Raw genomic sequence first — 19,371 nt, forward strand, 5'->3', positions numbered from 1 at the left:
TACAGAAAATAGAGCCACACCAAAGATTCAAAACGACTATGAATGGTACATTATCATATACACTATCTTCGCAAGCATGCAGTTTTTAAAATTAAAGCAGATTTTATCGACGTAAACACGAAACATGGATGTTGCTGGAAACAGGAACGAAAATAATGGCCGTCGAAAAAACCTCTATTGATTCCGTCATGTATCAGACTATTGGAGTAAAATCAGACATTTGGATTATGTCAAGGTTTATGCCTACCATTTATTCTATAAAATCGCTAAGTTACAGATCACAATTTGGTCTCGATCAATAGGAACCGACATGTGATTTTTACCATGGAGGGGACCCCCCCAGCTCATTACGTTATATAGGACACTCAGCATCCATGGGCAGTTGGGCTCATATGAAACATGTTTTTTTATGGAAAAAACCGGACACATAGTGGGTTAGGAAAGGGGTTTAAATCATTAGAGCCTCGTGCTTTTCAAATCAAACTTAATTGGTTTATTGTAAACATTTTATTTTCCAAAGCACTGACTGGCTCAGATAGAATATTTTTTTGAGTGGATCAATACGCTATATAACAGTATTTTGAAGTAATTTTCTTAAAAGTTATCCATAGAAACTTGTGAACTTTAGTAATGTCTCGAAATAGTTTAACTTTCAAAAGTAGTAAGTGATTGACACTTTTTTTAAAAAAAAAAAATTCAAATTAGTACTGAAACTGGGCTGTATATTTAAATCGAATATTGGCAAGGCATAAATCAAGACATTTTAAAACATCAAATGGATATTAATTTCATCCGGATAAAAAAAAACCCAGCTATTTCACTGTATTTTGAATTTCGCAGTCGCCTTAAAATGTCGCAACCCCCAGTCCATATATCATATTGGAAGAAAGAAAACAAGAAAAAAAACATGCAAAATCAATATTTGCCAAAATTAATCGATGCAGGATATTCCATAAGCTTGTACTTTTTGTATACTGCGTATATTTTTGGCATTTAGAATTCATGGGAAAAGCCGGTCACACGACACTTAAAAGCAACTGATTTCATTTCATTGGCGGTATATGTACATCCACAACGACAGGTACCGGTCAGAAATCATTTTCACATGAGTTCGCTTCTTTGGCTGCCATAACGACGTATTGCCCTCCGTACGCAGATAACAGATGTGTCCGGTACATGTGTAATAGTTAGATTTTACAAGATGTTCAAAAATAGATAACTGCAGTTATTTTCAGTTTTAAAATGGCGTAATTATTGACAACAAAACACGACAGACTCTTCTTCATCAGTCGCTTATCTCGATCTTTTCCTACAACAAAACAGCATGGACAGCTCTCCACCAATATGTAGGAAAACGTGATGATTTCACTTCCCTATTGTGAACTTTCCATTTCTGGATGGCAACATTCCTGTATCCCCAACCTATGGTATTTATATTCCGCAGTCGGTTCGATATTCAAGGGCCGTCCCAATCATTACGATTTCCATGCAAGAAGTCGTCAACTCACTGACAAACTCGAAACACAGGGCTTCAAAAGCTGGAGGTTGATGAAAATTATGGGGGATTTTGCGGTCGTCATAGTGATCTCGTTGAGAACTGTTCTCTTTCTCTGCACGACATGAAGCTGGACGTGTTTGATGATCGTTAGTTTGCCTGTTCAGAGGCGTAGCTTCCATAGAAAGAAAAAGTCCGGGCTTACACATAAAAAAATTCCGTGCATAGAGTATGTCGGACAAAATTACAAAACTAAGGTTGAAAATAAATATCTATTTTTTTTTGATAAATAAAAAAACATAAATAGAAAATTGTTGAATAACTAGGCCTAGTGCATTGCTTTCCAGAACTTTATACAAGTCATATTATTCTACTTCTTACTATCATTTCAACGTTTCCGATTATAATGTTGTTAAAGTGCAAATTTTCAAAATGAAGAACGCTTCTGGATTACAGACGTCGACCGACAAGTTTTTTTTTCAAACAAAATAAAGTCTTTTATGTAGTCAGGGGTTGAAGTTTGTTGTTAAATAAATAAAACAAAAACTGTCTCAGAAAACGATTCAAAACATCTTTGAAATCATGAAATTCATTTTCCGTTGGGGGACTTTGCCCCTCTGATCCCCCCACCAGGGCCCTGCCTGGACCCGCTTGTTGTATATCTTGTTCTCATTTGAGAACGTGACATTACTTACCTGGAGTAAACCAAATCATTACACAGCCGGTGCCGTCGATAAAACAGAAAACGATTCCTATTTCGGAATACCTGGTCTTATTCTCATTGTACTTATTCAGAAGTCTCCGTGTAAATCCATCTCTTGTTCATGATTTCCCGAAGTTCTATTGGATTTAAGTTTGGATTATGATTAAGTTGACATGTTGGTATTTTCTTCTCTTTTTTTCAAGCGAATACGAGGTTTTGTAAACTCGAGAAAATAATATTTCTCGTGGTGTGCAGGAAAAATCATACCCTAAATAATGGTTCAATGGTGTTGAAACACATAATCATGAATGTAAGTGTCTTTTCAAACTAATGATTTAATTACCTCGCACACCTTTAAAAAGAATGTAATGCCGATTGAGCTATATGACTTTAGTAAAACTAGTATCAATACCTGATAAGCAGGAAGCCATATTAGCGACACTGTGCACAAAAAATGACCCCGTGATCACTATATATGTATATAAGAGGCCTCGACATCTATATCAAATATGTTACGGACTCTGTTATCAATATACAACATGATAGATATCCAGTGATCAATATCCAATATGTGATTGGTCACGTGATCAATATCCAATATGTGAGTGATCATGTAATCAATATCCAATATGTAAGATCACGTGATCGATATCCAATATGTGAGTGGTCCAGTGATCAATATCCGATATGTGAGTGATCACGTGATCAATATCCAATATGTGATTGGTCCTGTGATCAATTTCCGATTTGTGAGTAGTCCTGTGATCAATATCCAATATGCGAGTGATCACGTGATCAATATCCAATTTGTGAGTGGTCCAGTGATCAATATCCAATATGTGAGTGATCATGTGATCAATATCCAATATGTGAGTGGTCCAGTGATCAATATCCGATATGCGAGTGATCACGTGATCAATATATAATATGTGTTTGGTCCGGTGATCAATATCCAATATGCGAGTGATCACGTGATCAATATCCAATTTGTGAGTGGTCCAGTGATCAATATCCAATATGTGAGTGATCATGTGATCAATATCCAATATGTGAGTGATCATGTGATCAATATCCAATATGTGAGTGATCACGTGATCGATATCCAATATGTGAGTGGTCAAGTGATCAATATCCGATATGCGAGTGATCACGTGATCAATATATAATATGTGTTTGGTCCGGTGATCAATATCCAATTTGTGAGTGGTCCAGTGATCAATATCCAATATGTGAGTGATCACGTGATCAATATCCAATATGTGAGTGGTCCAGTGATCAATATCCAACATGTGAGTGATCACGTGATCAATATCCGATATGTGATTGGTCCTGTGATCAATATTCGATTTGTGAGTAGTCCTGTGATCAATATCCGATATGCGAGTGATCATGTGATCAATATCCGATATGTGATAGGTCCTGTGATCAATATCCGATTTGTGAGTAGTCCTGTGATCAATATCCGATATGCGAGTGATCACGTGATCAATATATTATATGTGTTTGGTCCGGTGATCAATATCCAATTTGTGAGTGGTCCAGTGATCAATATCCAATATGTGAGTGATCACGTGATCAATATCAAATATGTGAGTGGTCACGTGATCAATATCCAATATGTGAGTGATCACGTGATCAATATCCAATATGTGAGTGGTCACATGATCAATATCCAAAGTGTGAGTGATCACGTGATCAATATCCAATATGTGAGTGGTCACGTGATCAATATCCAATATGTGAGTGATCACGTGATCAATATATGATATGTGTGTGGTCCAGTGATCAATATCCAATTTGTGAGTGGTCCAGTGATCAATATCCAATATGTGAGTAATCACGTGATCAATATCCAATATGTGAGTGGTCACATGATCAATATGAAATATGTGAGTGATCACGTGATCAATATCCAATATGTGAGTGATCACGTGATCAATATCCAATATGTGAGTGGTCACATGATCAATATCCAATATGTGAGTGGTCCAGTGATCAATATCCAATATGTGAGTGATCACGTGATCAATATCCAATATGTGAGTGGTCACATGATCAATATCCAAAGTGTGAGTGGTCCAGTGATCAATATCCAATGTGTGAGAGGTCACGTGATCAATATCCAATATGTGGGTGGTCCAGTGATCAATATCCAATATGTGAGTGGTCACATGATCAATATCCGATATGTAAGTGATAACGTGATCAATATCCAATATGTGAGTGGTCCCGTGATCAATATCCAATATGTGAGTTGTCATGTGATCAATATCCAATATGTAAGATGCGTTTATGATAAAGGCTCGATGTCTAACCAGCTTGCAGGATTCTCTGGTAAACAGGTCTTGAATAAATCTAAATATGTAAACACAATATATATGTGATATTTCATATTTTTGAAGTCGTCAGGCGTAAAGGCAAAATAACGGGGAAGACGAAAACTTGCCAAAGCTGAAAAGACGAAAAAAAGGATTCTCACTAAAGTCAAATTACAAATTAAGAAAACACGCCCAAGCTAAAAGACGAAAAGCAGAAAATTCAACAATGTCAAGTAACGAAATGAAAAAAGCACACTTAAGTCAAATTACGAGAAGAAATCCCGCCAAAGCTAAAAGACGAATAGAAGTAAACTCAAAGTCAAATAACGAAAAGAAGAATTCACACTTATGTCAAATAACGAAAAGAAGAATTCACACTTATGTCAAATAACGAAAAGAAGTAAACTCATTTAAGTCAAATAACGAAAAGAAGTAAACTCATTTAAGTCAAATAACGAAAAAAAAAAAAAAAAAAAACCCGCCCAATCTAATAGACGAAAAGAAGAAAACTCACTTAAATCAAATAACGAACAGAAGAAATCCCGCCCAAGCTAAAACTCCGGTAACTCCGGTAAAATTTAATTGACAATTCATTATATACCATGGATATTTATATCGCATAGTGAACGCATAGTAATTATTTTCTCACACTATTGCCATCATCTGTGTACAGCTCATATTTGAGACGTTTGCCTACGCCACTGCAAAAGGCCCATGTACCACTTGGTTGGTCGTCATTAAGTGATGATGATGATGATGATGATGATGATGATGATGATGATGATGATGGTTTATTGTCTCCGTGATAAAACTTCATTAAGTTTACCCATGTCCTAGACATAAGTACTACTTGCTATATACGCGCCAGGGAAGATAATTTCACACCTCGGCGGAAGGCATTTTTTATCCCCCGCTCCCCATCCGTCCTATTAGAAATGACGTGATAATGAATGGCCAATTATAAATTGACCATTAAAGGGGTGTTACATGTGATAATTCCCAATTTCATTATTTGCTACATTGTTTAAGTCACTGAAGTAAACCACGAAATATCAAGCGGTACCCTTTCCTTTGCAATCCGGCGAACATGATCAAATAGACATTTAGGTCTCAGATTCAAAATTAAAAACTTGAGATTTTTCCACGTAAAACCAGTTTTCATGAGGTAAAACTGACCATAACTTTATGAAAAGGTATTTTGCCCAGGGACATATTACAGAGGGTAGTGGATGCTATTCTGGAGTTAGCTTTTGTGTTTGGTCATTGAGCCGTGAATGCCTGCAGTTTGTTAGTTACCTGTGCCCTGTCCACTACAAAATATATGCTGTCTTTGTACTGGCTGGCTTGACCAGAACGAATTTGTCGAACAGTGAAAAGGGAATCTCATTTTCGTAACAAAAAATGCTAGTAATTCAAAATGGCAAGTCATGAAAATTACATTGGCCAGACGGGATATTATTGAGATTTTTTAGTGCAGCGGATTTACAAAATACATTTTTCGATATAGGGTGATAATGCAGTTGTGAACAGCTCAAACCTGGTTTTTGTTTTTAAAAAATCTAAAGCAAACTAAAAGTATTGATCAATTCGAAAATTGAGATTTCTACTATACTACACCACTGGATATCAAGCCCCCAACATGGAAGGAAATTCAAGACATTGTGAAGAAGGCAAGAACAGGATCAGCACCAGGCCCAAGTGGCATACCGTACAAGATTTACAAGAAATGTTAAGGAGTTTGTGGAGACTCATATGTACAGTGTGGAAAAAGGGGAGGGAGTCTTTACCCCAAAGGAGAAAGACTCAAAGACGGTTGACCAGTTTAGGACTATCTCATTGCTGAGCGCCGACGTAAGGATCTTCTTTTCTGTCCTTGCTAAGTGAATAACATCCTATATGATGGAGAATAACTACACCAGCACCTCAGTCCAGAAGGGAGGTAACCCAGGGTTCTCTGGATGCATAGATCATACATGTGCAATTGATCAACTGATCAGGGAAGCCAAGACGAACAGAGGTAACCCGACGGTAGTCTGGTTGGATCTTACCAACGCCTATGGTTCGGTCTCACAAAAGCTGATCGAGGTGGCCTTAGAGCACTAGCATGTTCCAAGGCAGGTAGGAAACATGGTAATGGACTACTTCGGAGCCATGCAGATGAGATTTGCAGTTTGGGAAAGCACTACAAAGTGGATAGATTTGGAGAAAGGAAAAGTGACACCATATCACTTATTCTTCATTATTGGAATGAACCTCATCATAAAGGCTGCAGAGAAGGAAACCAGAGGACCAAGGATGGAGTCAGGTGCATACCAACCAGCAAACCGAGGGTTCATGGATGACCTTACCGCCACATCCACAACGCATGTACAAGCCAGATGGGCAAGGATGCAGTTTAAATTTCGGAAGTCTCGTTGCATGATTGTGAGGAAAGGAAGAATCAGCCAACAGTTTACACTGAAGATCCAGGGAGATTTTATCCCTTCAATCATTTGCAATCCCATCAAATGCCTAGGGTAATGGTTCGACGACACCATGGGAGATGGTCAGAACCAGAAGAATACCCCGGCCCAGGTACACCAATGGATGGAGAGGATAAACAAGTCAGGACCTGTACCAGCATTGCATGTTACCGAGACTGACATGGTTGCTGTTGCTGTATGAGATCCCAATGACGACAGTGGAGACTTTAGAGAGGGCGGTGAACAGGTACCTGAGAAAATGACTTGGGGTCCCGCCAAACTTCCTTCACAGATATCGGTCTGTATGGACGCTTAATGTGTTCAAGTGCAGGCTGGTAATGACAACCCGGGACCCCAAAGATCCCAAAGGATATTATTGGGAATACATGTGGAAGGCAAGGTGGTGGCTGTTCAAACTTCCAGCAGTGGGAAAGGGCAAACACACATGAGAAAGAGGTACGGAGAGTAGAACAGGAGAGACGGAAGCAGAAATCTGTTGAACTGAGTAAGCAGGGTGCATGGACCAGATGGAACCTCCCGGAGAGAAAGCTTACATGGGCTGAATTGTGGAGGATGGAACCCTTCAGGATCTCCTACATGCTTAGATCAGTATATGATATTCTTCCATCGCCCGTCAATCTGCACTAGTGGGGGATGACAGAGGACCCGAACTGCAGATTATGCAATCAGAGAGGGTCAATGTATCCCATCCTGGCTGGATGAAAGAAGGCACTTCAACAAGGACGGTATCGATGGAGGCACGGCAATGTACTGAGAGTATTGGCTGATATTCTGGAGATGGAAAGACGGAAGAAGAGGACAAATCGGCCAGCAGCACAATCGGCTATTCTGTTTGTCAGGCAGGATGAAAGAGGGAAAGGAAGGACAAGAAGTAGCTCTTCTATCTTGGATAGGACTCAATCATGGGAGATGAAGGTGGAATTGGACAGAAAGCTTGTCTTCCCGGTTATTGTGCAGACAACGCTGAAGCCTGACATCTCGATGTCATCGCATCAGTTCAAACACCTCATTGCAATAGAGCTGACAGTGCCATAGGAAGAAGTTTGCGAGGAGGCCCATGAAAGGAAGAAAACAAAGTATGATGAGCTGATGGCGAAGTGCAGAGAGAAGGGATGGACTGTTTGGCTATTTCCTGTGGAGGTGTGCTACAGAGGGTTCCAGGCCCAATCCTTATGGAGGATGCTGCAGACACTAGGAATCACAGGAAGAACTCGAAGTGCAGCCATCAGACGTTTGGCAGAAACTGCAGAGGAAGCATCATGCTGGCTATGGCACCGACGAGACGAGCCGATATGGAAGCCAATGTAGACGATCAATGGTTTGGCCACCGCTGCTGAACCTCCAGCCAGAGGGTGTTGTGATTTAGGATCGAAACATCTGAAGAGGGCTGGATACCACCTGATGACGTGGACAGAGGCTTCACAGCGGAAAGGCACCAGTGACATGCTACACACAAGGAATGTCACAGATAGCAGAATAAAATCACCTGTAAGTGATCACCATTTGTTTTGAAAAGATTAATTATGAAATTTTGGAGAAAAACTGTTTTTTTTTAACACAGCAAAGCTAATTAAATTGATGCAGTATTTTAATTCAATATATTCCATAATACAATCATCGTACAGAAAATATCAATCTATCATTATAATTAGCAAGTATCGAGATAATCAAAATAATCAGATATCAAAATAGACACAAACATTTTCTAACATTTGAAACAACTAGTAAAAGGTCTCAAATCCCTCTATTATACATTTCTGAATTTACTTGACATAGTTGACATTTAAGACTTGGTTTAAAAGAAGATTAATTATGTTGGCGTGCTAGTATCGCATTTAGTACATTTTATATCATTACATTGGGCTTGAAAAAAAACCCACGGACTTGTTGCTTGACTCGGTAAGCGCTAAGGGACGTAACCCATGGTATCCCGTAGAAATAGCTGCATACGGGCCAATTTTAGATAATAAGGAGTTGGATGTAAGAATGTGATGATTAACTCTATATTATAACCTGTCTAATTTAGAATTATTGGTCACCCGAAAAGGGGTAATATATATTTGTTTCCAGGTTTAATCGTCCCACAAGCCGTTTTACTTGCTTTTCCCCTTAGAGGCAGTACTGTTTTTTGTCTTTCATTTTTATTTACAATGAATCAAGATTTCTTGGAATATATGGATACTTTATTGCCACAATTGTAATGTTTCTGGCAAGGTACTTTTTCACAATGCTAATAATACCATGAGATGTTAGAAAACCCTTGCGTATGTCAAATTTCTCTAGAAATTCTTCATAAGTGTAAAATAAATTGGTATTGCACGCTTTGATTAATTCATTTAAAATCATAACACATTTGTTAAACCATTCTTCATAAAAAAGACACGTTTTCCTATCATAAACTGTCTGTTATGCCAAATTGGTACTTTCAGTATTGTGTCCGTATTGTTCCTTAAATCAATTTCTTTGATAACTAAACGTTTCCATGCTTGAAACACATCTTTCAAAAACAAGTTTCTACATCTCTGCTGACAGCTTAATATATATTCTGTCCCACGATTAAGTAGATTTTTGTTATCACCATACGTAGTAAATAACACTTGCCATCTACCCAGTGATGTATAAAGCTTACTATCATTCTTAGTATTATTAAATTACGGCTATAGACTAGCTGTGATTCTTTTTACTCCGGAAGTGGAATTTTGAAAAGCTCCATGAACTTAAATTTCTTCTTTAAAAACATTTTTGTTACCAGCATATACTGGAGCTTCCTTCAAGAAAGTGATAAGACATCGAGACATACTTTTGACCTATCTGTTGGGATACAAACGGTAACCCTGTAGCTCGTGGTTAACGTGTTATGTTTTCATACGAAACTGGATTTATCGAAGAACTCGTCGAAAGATATTATCACAAGACCTCCAGTTTGCATTAAGATATACGTTTTTCAATGATAAGACATTTAGTGACAATGTCCATCGTTTATGCTAGTTCGAATTATTCTGACGTTTGTACACTGTTTATATCGGCCGATATGTGTTGACCGGACCACGTTTAAGCTTACAGACTCTTCTACATGAGCCGCTTACCTTAATCTTTTCCTACAACGAAACCAACAAGAACAATTTTCCACGAAGTTGCACGATAAGTGTGATGATTTCAATTTCCAAAACGGCCAATTTTCTATTTCTGGATAGTAACCTACCTGCTTCCCCAACCAATGTTGCAGTTGATTTGATCTTCAGTTGCTTGTTCCAAATTTTACGATTTTTCGTGCAAGATGTCAACAACAGACAAATAAACTCACAAACTAGGGCTTCGAGAGATGCAAGTTGATGAAAATTACCGGGAACTGATCTCATTAAAAGATGTGCTATCTCATTATGACATGTGAAGCTGGACGTGATTTTAAGCCCATGGGTATGCCTAGTGGTTCCGGGATTGTTAACATTGTTTATTTATGAACGGGACGTTACGTTCTTGAATTGACTAAGATTTACAAGACGTTTACCCTTCCGGAGCACAGATTTGTACTTTTCAGAGTCCCTCTGTAGACAGATCATTAACATTTCCCCCTGTTTTGATTGACACGTCAGTATTTTCCTTGTTGTTTTGAAAACCTTTTAAGATCATATTACAATCAAAGTAGATTGAAAACAAAACCGAAGATCTCAATCAACAGGGCTGGACATCATTAAAAAGGAACTTAGACGGGGCTTTAGCAAGTAAGGTTCTAATTGGTCTAAATACTCACGTGATACTAAACACCTTCACCTCATCTGCATCTTCCTCCGCTTCATCTCTGCATGGACCAGCACTTTACACAGTTGACCAATATAGGGTTTTTCGAAATTGAGCTGGCCTTTATAAACAGTTATGAGTTGACCTTTATTGACCTCTGTAGACAGTCATATTGCATTGATAAACTTGTTCTTTACATACAGGTATTTTCTATGCAGAGTTGGCCTTTATTGACAGGTATTTTCTATAGAGAGTTGGCCTTTATTGACAGGTATTTTCTATACAGAGTTGACCTTTATTGACAGGTATTTTCTATAGAGAGTTGACCTTTATTGACAGGTATTTTCTATACAGCGTTGGCCTTTAATTGACAGGTATTTTCTATACAGAATTGGCCTTTATTGATAGGTATTTTCTACACTGAGTTGGCCTTTATTGACAGGTATTTTCCATACAGAGTTGGCCTTTATTAACAGGTATTTTCTATGCAAAGTTGTTCTCTATTGACAGGTATTTTCTATGCAGAGTTGACCTTTATTGACAGGTATTTTCTTTACATAGTTGACCTTTATTGACAGGTATTTTCTATGCAATGTTGTTCTCTATTGACAGGTGCTTTCTATGCAGAGTTGGCCTTTATTGACAGGTATTTTCTATACAGAGTTGGCCTTTATTGACAGGGATTTTTTATGCAAAGTTGTTCTCTATTGACAGGTATTTTCTATACAGAGTTGACCTTTATTGACAGGTATTTTCTATGCAGAGTTGACCTTTATTGACAGGTATTTTCTATACAGAGTTGGCCTTTATTGACAGGTATTTTTTATGCAAAGTTGTTCTCTATTGACATGTATTTTCTATACAGAGTTGACCTTTATTGACAGGTATTTTCTATAAAGAGTTGACCTTTATTGACAGGTATTTTCTATACAGAGTTGGCCTTTATTGACAGGTATTTTCTATACAGAGTTGGCCTTGATTGACAGGTATTTTCTATGCAGAGTTGGCCTTTATTGACAGGTATTTTCCATACAGAGTTGGCCTTTATTGACCGGTATTTTCTATACAGAATTGGCTTTTAATTGACAGGTATTTTCTATATAGAGTTGGCCTTTATTGACAGGTATTTTCTATATAGAGTTGGCCTTTATTGACAGGTATTTTCTATGCAGAGTTGGCCTTTATTGACAGGTATTTTCTATATAGAGTTGGCCTTTATTGACAGGTATTGTCTATACAGAGCTGGTCTTTATTGACAGGTATTTTCTATACAGAGTTGACCTTGATTAAGTATAACAGAACTGATAAGCGAAACACAGTGTATAGGTATTTCATCAAATACTTTGAATAAGTTTCACAGAAATCTAGGAGATGCCTTTGAGAAAGCATGTGATAGACACTACTAGCCGACTATAGTACCTAAGTTTTGCGTAACCTGCATGGCAGAAATCAACTAAACACATGTATTTGATATTCTTTGAAATGGTAAAATGTATTAAAAAATATGAAATTTATTGAATCATGGAGTTAATGCACCTCAACATCTAGATTTTGACATTTGATCAATTTTTCTTAGTCTCCTTACCAGTGTCCATACCAATATATGAATTTCTTCTGGCTCTGTCTGGCATATTTGTGTGACCTTTGGTGCAAAGGCCACCATGTTCAGAACGGCATATCTAATTGCTTTCCTGATGCCTGAAAAGGGAAGTAATCTAATAATCAAAGAATTCTACTTAACACAATAGTTTATACATTTTTAAACACAATAAAATAAAAATAAATAAAAAAAGAAATTTATCTTATACAGGTAACAGATTCACATCAAATAGGCGGATTTTTATTGCTATTATGCATCAGCCATCGTGTGCCTTCATCGTCGGTAAACTTTTCCTTTAAAACACTACTCCCACTTAACCCCTGGGTGGATTTCCACAAAATATGATCTTACACCTCATTAGGAGAGGAGATTATTTCTTAAATTCAGAAAGTTGATTTGACCAATAGAAACTTGGGGATGGGGCCCCAAATGGGAAAGTTAGCCAATATTTTGCTTCAAAATGCTACCCTTCCATAAAGCTTAAAGGGATTTCGTTCAAATTTCATCTGAAACATCAGTATTATTTACAAAGTTGATATTACTCCTCGGAGCAGGATTTCAATTGGGGAAGTTTGTCAATATTTTGCTTCAAAATGGTACTCTTCCTTAATGCTTGATGAACTTAACGAAAATGTGGTTTGAAACATCATTAAGGATGGGGAATCATTTCTCAAATTCAGAAAGTTGATTAAACCCCAAAGGACTTATGGACGGGGCTCTAAAAAGGAAAGTTGGACAATATTTTGCATCAAAACACTACTCCTTCTTAATTTCATCCAAATTTGATCTGAAACATGTTTAGGGAGTGGCAATGATATCAAAAGTGCATAAATTATATAAGAGATCCCAACATTTACTGACGAAATCTTATTTTTTTGCTTTGGTCCAAAATCCAACATATTTCATCTTGAACAAATAACCGGAACAACTTCAAGTTTCAATAACACCACTGACAAAAATATTTGTTTTTTTTTGAGGAAAAGAAAGAGATATGTTATTTTTTAGCCCTGATCAAAATTTTAACCAGAGAAAGGAATATTCAAAATCTAAATTCATCAGATTTGTCAGACCACCATCTGCCAATTCTGTGGTTTGTCCATCCATTCATTGATTGTCAGATTACCATTAAAGGTAATAGCCCTCGTATTGATATGTTTGCTGGTCTTATTATCTCAAAACAATTGTAATTGATATCTACAAAAAATTGGCACTAAGCATCACATTCCTTACAGCAGGGTTAAGGACATGAATGACATAAGATTTCCATTTCAGAGTTGTTGCTCTGGTTGAGTTGCTTCCCTTGTGAAAATATTTGTCTCTCACTTCAAGCATACTTAGGTTCTTGAGTAGACATGTTGTTAATTAGGATTATAAAAACGGTTTCTGTTTATTTTCCCTCTTATTTTATTCTAAATTGATACAGGCTCACAATTCTGAATTACAACAAAATTAAGTAGATTGTAATTTCAAAGAAAAGTTTTATAAACAGAAAATGAATCACATTTTCATCAATAATGGTGATCTTGATCTTGGAATGAATGAATAAGACCTTAATATCCCAGATATATTGCATTTTTATCAAATTAAACTAGAAAATGTCTGTAAGACATGAATGCCCCTGCCCCCCCATGTGAAATAATAGTGAAAGGTCCGAATGAAGTTGTTAGGTGGTATATACTGATTTGGGATGCGACGGGACGGGATGGACGGACATGGGCAACGCTATATGCCCCCGGCCAGAAATGGTGGGGGCATAAAAAAAAAGTCACACCTGTGATAACATCTATTGAGGGTAGGAAGCTGCGAGACCTGCTTGTGTCTTTATCAACACCCCAAAGGCCAGACAGAAACATAATCCCCCTATCTATCTGCTGGCCACCTCCTCAGAAGGCCTCTATCAGATGCAAATTTTTGATGTATTTGGATTATATTGGTGTTGTTCTCGAAGTGATGTTAAGTCAAATGAAGTCTACAAAAGACATTTGGAAAACTATAGCTTCACTTCAGTCTAAAATCACTTGTCCCCATATTGTGGCTCTAAATGGGGACAGAGTCATATGATTGGAACTGGAATCCTTAATTCTACAATTGAAAGTGCGGTGCTAAGCCATTTTCTTGAGAAATTTTTCTCTAAACTTTTTGTAATTTTCTTTTTAAAACACCAATACTGGCCCCTACAATGCAAGAACCCAACTTTTAGACCATCACTTTCAAACATAATGCATGGAAAATTAGGTTGAAATCCATTAATTGGTTTTTAGGAAGAGCTCGAAAAGATGAAGATTATAAGGATAAATTGTGGACAGTTCCGAGTGATGTATGAAAACAGTGGTGAACATTTTTGCTCATGTGATCTGAAGTGACAAAAAAACAAAAAACACAACTGAAGTTGTACCTCTTTTACTTTTTTTAACCTCACATCTAAGCGAAATAACATTAGCATCATATTCAACATACAAGGTAGTAACATGGAGAAAACCGCTCGTCTCAAATGCCTGACCAGGCACAAAAACCAGACAGAACTTTTAGTTCTTATCACCTGGACCAAACATTTAAGACAAAATCACTGTCCCTCATACCTGGACTAAGAACTCATGACAAAATCGCTGTCTCTGACACCTGGATCAGGTAATCTGGACAAAATCGCTGTCTCTGACACCTGGATCAGGCAATCTGGACAAAAGCACTTTCTCTGACACCTGGATCAGGTAATCTGGACAAAAGCACTTTCTCTGACACCTGGATCAGGCAATCTGGACAAAAGCGCTTTCTCTGACACCTGGATCAGGTAATCTGGACAAAATCGCTGTCTGTGACACCTGGATCAGGTAATCTGGACAAAATCGCTGTCTCTGACACCTGGATCTGGCAATCTGGACAAAATCGCTGTCTCTGACACCTGGATCAGGCAATCTGGACAAAATCGCTGTCTCTGACACCTGGATCAGGCAATCTGGACAAAATCGCTGTCTCTGACACCTGGATCAGGCAATCTGGACAAAATCGCTGTCTCTGACACCTGGATCAGGCAATCTGGACAAAATCGCTGTCTCTGACACCTGGATCAGGCAATCTGGACAAAATCGCTGTCTCTGACACCTGGATCAGGCAATCTGGACAAAATCGCTGTCTCTGACACCTGGATCAGGCAATCTGGACAAAATCGCTGTCTCTGACACCTGGATCAGGCAATCTGGACAAAATCGCTGTCTCTGACACCTGGATCAGGCAATCTGGACAAAACCGCTGTCTCTGAATGCTTTGGTTATGCTTCTTGCAAAAATTTGTGGTCAGGACCAGGCATGTGATTTCAGCAGTTCAACAGGCATCCACAGCAATTCTTTCTATCCACAGTTACTATAGCAATAATGAGTTACTAAAGCCTGGGCTTCTGAACACACCTGGACTGTCAAGGTTTGTGCCAATTTTAATAAAAGTTAACATTTTATGATAAAACATTTTAACTTGTAACTGTGATGAAAATGAAAATTTTATCATGAATTCTCTCTCAAAGCATTGTACCAGATGAGCTGAAAATATACTTTCAATTTAAAACGTCCACTTTCCATTTGATTTTTTAACGTTTTGCCTTGGCTGGATGTTGAGCTGCTGTGACAGTAGACACTACAAACTAGTAATGCATGGCTTTTAACATTTAAAACATTATAATAATTCTTTACTTAGTTCTACGTATCAATAACATGTTAGATAAATCACTAGTCGTTAATAAATATATAGATTCTCTAAATGGATGACATTGAACTACAATGTATAACGCCGTGACCTTAAGGTCTTTATAGCAAAGCTTAATTCTAGGAAGACAAGAACAAGAAATGATTGCAGTTATACTAATAATAAGCCCACAGATTTTTCCTTCTGGGAGTAGTAGGTATTATGAGATGATTTTCCAATTCACCTTCTTTTACAGATCAGAACACGTGACCTTTTCAACTGTTTATTTTTGTTTTCAGAAGAGCATAGACAAATGAGTTGTGAGCTTATCATTGGCAGCAGCTGCAACGCAAACAGAATCCTACAAACAGCTGACAATAACTACATCTTAACAATCAAAATACTAGTGTTTTATAAAAATAATGACACTTTACCAGCAGACTTACAGTGAAGACAAAGCTGTCCTGATGTACTGAGTATTTTTATCACAAACACTGTGTTCCCATTTTCAGTAGGGTAAAACAATATTGGCATTCAAACATCTTTATATCAAAAACAATACAGTTACAAACACCATTTTCTCACCTGACCTAAAATTATCAGTTAATTATTTGTATGTGTCCACATTCATGCACAACTATTTAATTTCTAAATCCTACTTATTTATCCATCAATCGATGACCATTTTGCATAATTAATTTATGAAGGTGGAAAATATAAAAAAGATACATAGTGGCCTTGACGGTCACCTGAGATCAGCAATATTGAATATATAGGTTATAGGATAGTTATCAAGTGTCATGAAACAGAAATTGTGACACTGAATATAGTAAGCCAGTGTCAAGACATGCATACCATCGAAACTATTATCCTTTACTGACAATTCTTACAAAGTTATTTCCAAAAACCAACGTTATGCTAAAAAATGCAATTTTTCTATAAAAATTACTGTTAAGTTACCCTCCACCCAAGGAAGAAATGTGAGACCCATTTTGTAATTAAAGCACCTGAAGACGCTTCCATCCATAAAGAGTATTTGATTCTACCATACTTGGGTGTTGATTTTTGATTTTTTGAAATTTAAGTCAATCTGACCCCTTTTAGCCCCAGCCATCAGTCCCTGGGGGTTAGTCAGGATCAACATGGGCATACCGTCTAGCTGTTATCATTCATTCTTAATTCTAACCTGGTTTGAAATATTTTCAATGGAAATTAAACCAGTTAGGCTCAAAAATCTATTTTTCCTATATAAAACTCCTTCCCACCGGGATATGTGAGACCCTGGGGCCATGCAATTCACCATTTTGTTAAAGCACCTTAAGATGCTTCTATCCATGAAAAGTATTTGATTCTACCATATCTAAGTGTTGAGGAAAAGATTTGAAATCTGAGTCAATTTGACCTCTTTTGGTCCCACTCCTCAAGCCCCTGTGGTATGGGGACTGTATAATTCACTATTTTGGTTCATCTTAGGCAAGAGAAGGTTTCTGCAAAATTTTTACTGAAATCAGTTCAGTTCAGGTTTTTTTTAGAAGGAGTCATAAATGTTAAATTGTTTACCACGAACAATATGGGCACTGTGCCGGAGGTGATTGCAATAGGACAGCATGAGATTTTGTCTCTGGTGACCTAAAAATAGCAGTAGTTTCAGAGAAAGGAAGAGATAAACCTTCACCACAACCGAAGAACAAAGACAGTTGTATCGGAAAATAGAAGATAGTGTTACTTGTATACTGGTATATTTTGTACTGGTTACCTCCCCTGGGAGAGTTTGTTTTTTTTAAAAAAGTCATTCTGGTCATTGTTCTGCTGTTAAACATTGCTTATTTTTAAGTCTAAAGTTGAAACTTTTGTTTAAATTTGGTCAAACTGACCTCCTCTCCACTGCTTTTTTCCACAGGTCTCATAGACTTGCTTAATGTTGACATCTGGTTAAAAAATTCATCAGAATCTCTGACTCTGCTGATCTCGTCATTTACAATGTACAAAACTTACTCCACATTTTGTTGTACTGTTTTTGTCCAATTGTACAACTTTCTTACGACAAGTCATAAAGACCAGTAACTCCGTTAAAACTAGTAGATGTGTCATGCATAAATGGTCCACTCCCATGCATGTAAGTGTCATTGATCGGTGAATATGCACCAGATGTCAAATATAACTTTGACCTTTTAACCTTGACCAATGACTGCCTAAACATAGAAGTTGATGTCATGATACCATGGGGTAAATATATAAACCAGATCTGTAGAGAGGTTATCAAGATATGACCTTGGGATGGACTGATCACATGGTTACGCAAGTACCAAATACCAAACCCCTCTCCTCATGAATTATCAAGGGTACAGTATGAAAAATGGTCAAAGGCATCTAATATTATCAAGGGGAACATTGACACAAGCTTAGCATCTACACATAGCTATTAAAGCACAAGATGTTCATGACATTGCTACCAGAATTCAATCTATTTGTTAGTTGTTTAAAGAATATAAATACTTCACATTATAACAATGATGAGATGAAATTTATCTTCAAATTCACATCAAAAGGTTTGAATTCACAAAAATAAAATTAAAAATAAATACTAGGTACTTGTTTTTTACACACAGAATAAGATGTGTATATGAATAATTATCTGTATGTTATTGTCAGCTTCAGAACAACAGATTAACACCTTAAGTAAACAAGTTGATCTCTATTATCATCAGTGTTAGTTTTGTTTTTGTCTCCACAAGTACAGTTTATTGTTGTCTTTAACACCCTTGAAAAGATTGCATAATCATCAGTGAAATTGTTTATATCAAGAAAATCATTCAGAACACAGAACAAATACATGGACAGACTGTAATACCACAGATTTTGTAATTGTTTTTCTACTATCTCTAATGTTCCTATGTGTCTACAAGAATATTTAATGAACTTAACACATAATTTAGAAATACTGCTTCATGAAACATGCAATAATTGTTATCATCAGAATAAATTTGACAGTTGAATGCTTCTACCACAGATGACACAACTGTCACTGTTAAAAGCTGGAGAACACAAAGCTAGAGCATGTAGGCTGCAAAACCACTGGCTCAGAATAGAAATACACAAATAATGTAAATAACATAGTAGTAGCTACTAAGTTACAGAAGATTTGGTTTCAGAAACTAGTAAGACAAATCCTGAAAAATAGATGTAAAAAGGTTTTTAAGAAGTAATCATATTTTCTAATTGTTAATTGTCAGAGTATTCTATAAGAGCTCAGAAAGCTATTCTATGTCAACCAAATCTCGGCCAACATTAAGCTAAATGCACAGACTAAATGTTAATTAGCCTTATCATTTTACTGTATGTATCTCACCAGACACTATAAG

This window comes from Ylistrum balloti, unplaced genomic scaffold (genome assembly GCF_031769215.1).
Source record: "Ylistrum balloti isolate Yb309-2 unplaced genomic scaffold, AGI_CSIRO_Ybal_v1 Utg370298, whole genome shotgun sequence".
NCBI classification, from domain to species: Eukaryota; Metazoa; Mollusca; class Bivalvia; order Pectinida; family Pectinidae; genus Ylistrum; species Ylistrum balloti.